Raw genomic sequence first — 1,678 nt, forward strand, 5'->3', positions numbered from 1 at the left:
GGGGCCCCTTGCCGACCCACATCCCCTGGCTTGGGGCCTGGCAGCTGTGCCTGCTCTGGGGGCGAGGCCCCGGCCGGCTGTACTGCAGGGTGACGCTGTGTCTCTCCCCTGCAGGACTGTGCTGCTGGCTACACTCGCACCGGAGGTGGCCTGTACCTCGGGCACTGCGAGCTGTGTGAGTGCAATGGCCACTCGGACTCCTGCCACCCGGAGACGGGGGCCTGCTCGGTGAGTGACCAGCGTGGTGCCCCCGGGGCCTGCCCGCCGGCTGGAGCAGCCTTTCCACCCCGCCTCGCAGAAGCAGACACTCCTATTCCTTCTGGGGTCCCCCTGGCCACTGCCACAGGCCAGGTGGATGCCCCAATGTGGGCTGAGAGAAGGGCTGAGACTCCCTCTGGTCCCCCTGGGCCTGCCTGCGCTGGGCCAGAGCCCCTGGCTTCCTGGGCTTGCACTCTGTGACTCAGGGAGGATCCTCATCTACCCCCTGCCTCCTGCCCCACCCTAGAGGAGGACTCTGCCCCAGGGCAAGCCCCTCGCTGCGACCCCTCCTCCTCCAGTGGCTGGGTGTGTAGCTAGCCCTGGTGCGCACAGCACTGTGAGCTCCGTCCCTCTCCCCAGAACTGCTTACACAACGCGGCCGGGGAGTTCTGCGACCAGTGTGCCCCTGGCTACTATGGTGACGCCACCGCCGGGACCCCCGAGGACTGCCAGCCTTGTGCCTGCCCACTCTCTGAGCCTGAGAACCAGTGAGTAGCTGATGCCAGCGGATGGGGTTGGGGGTTAGAATGTAGCAGCCCATGGCACATGGGGGGTTAACATGACTGAGGTCACACCCCCCCCCACGTGGCATCTCCATCTCTGGGTGTTAACGCTGGGGCTCCGCCCCTGCCAGCAAGGGGCCAGGCCTGGCCTGGGAAGGGCGGAGATGGAGGTGGAGCGAGGATGTATTGAGGAGGTGCCAGGTGCTGGCTGCCCTATTGCCAGCCAGGTCTGTCGGCGTCTCAGCACCAGCCCTACTGCTGCTGCCAGCCAGTGTTTCTTGGCAGGGCCCCTGAGAGTCTGCCCTGGGGGTGATCCCGAGGGCTCTGTGGTTCACTCAACCTTGTGTGTCTCATAGCTTGGGGGGTATACAGCGGGGACAGGGCCGCTCTTCCTAGGGCAGGGGGCAGGAGGCACTGTTCCCGGGGCGGCTGAGCAGGGGCAGGGCGCTGTTCCTGAGGTGGTTCCAGGATGGCGGAGGCAGGGGGCGCTGTTCCCGGGGTGGCTCAGTGGAGGTGGGGAGGGGGCGCTGTTCCCGGAATGGTTGAGCGGGGGCAGGGGTCGCTGTTTCTGGGGCGGCTGAGCAGGGGCGGGGGAGCCGTTCCCAGGCAGCTGAGTGGGGGTGGGGCGCTGTTTCTGTGGTGGTTCCAGCGTGGTGGAGACAGGGGGCACTGTTCTGGGGTGGGTGTGGGTGCTGTTCCCGGTCGGGCGCTCAGGTCTCTCTCTCCCTGCAGGTTCTCGCGGACGTGTGAGAGCCTGGGGGCGGGCGGCTATCGCTGCTCAGCCTGCGAGCCCGGCTACACCGGCCAGTACTGCGAGCAGTAAGTCTTTCCCCTAGGGCTGCCACCCAGCCAGTTTTCCCCCAGAAAGTCTGGGTTTTGGCTTGTGTAGCCTGGTGCCATTTGACAAGGCCCCCTCC

At 66.7% G+C, this 1,678-nt stretch overlaps 1 long non-coding RNA gene across 1 annotated transcript; it reads left to right on the forward strand.

Moving 5' to 3' along the window:
- The first annotated feature begins 109 nt into the window (after window positions 1–109).
- Window positions 110–1,580, forward strand: LOC112124169. Its single transcript, XR_003370364.1, has 3 exons — window positions 110–228; window positions 619–746; window positions 1,494–1,580. It is a non-coding gene; the product is annotated as an uncharacterized LOC112124169 (long non-coding RNA).
- Window positions 1,581–1,678: the final 98 nt, after the last annotated feature.

This window comes from Terrapene carolina, unplaced genomic scaffold (genome assembly GCF_002925995.2).
Source record: "Terrapene carolina triunguis isolate 2854851 unplaced genomic scaffold, T_m_triunguis-2.0 Scaffold24127, whole genome shotgun sequence".
In the NCBI taxonomy this organism is placed as follows: Eukaryota; Metazoa; Chordata; order Testudines; family Emydidae; genus Terrapene; species Terrapene triunguis.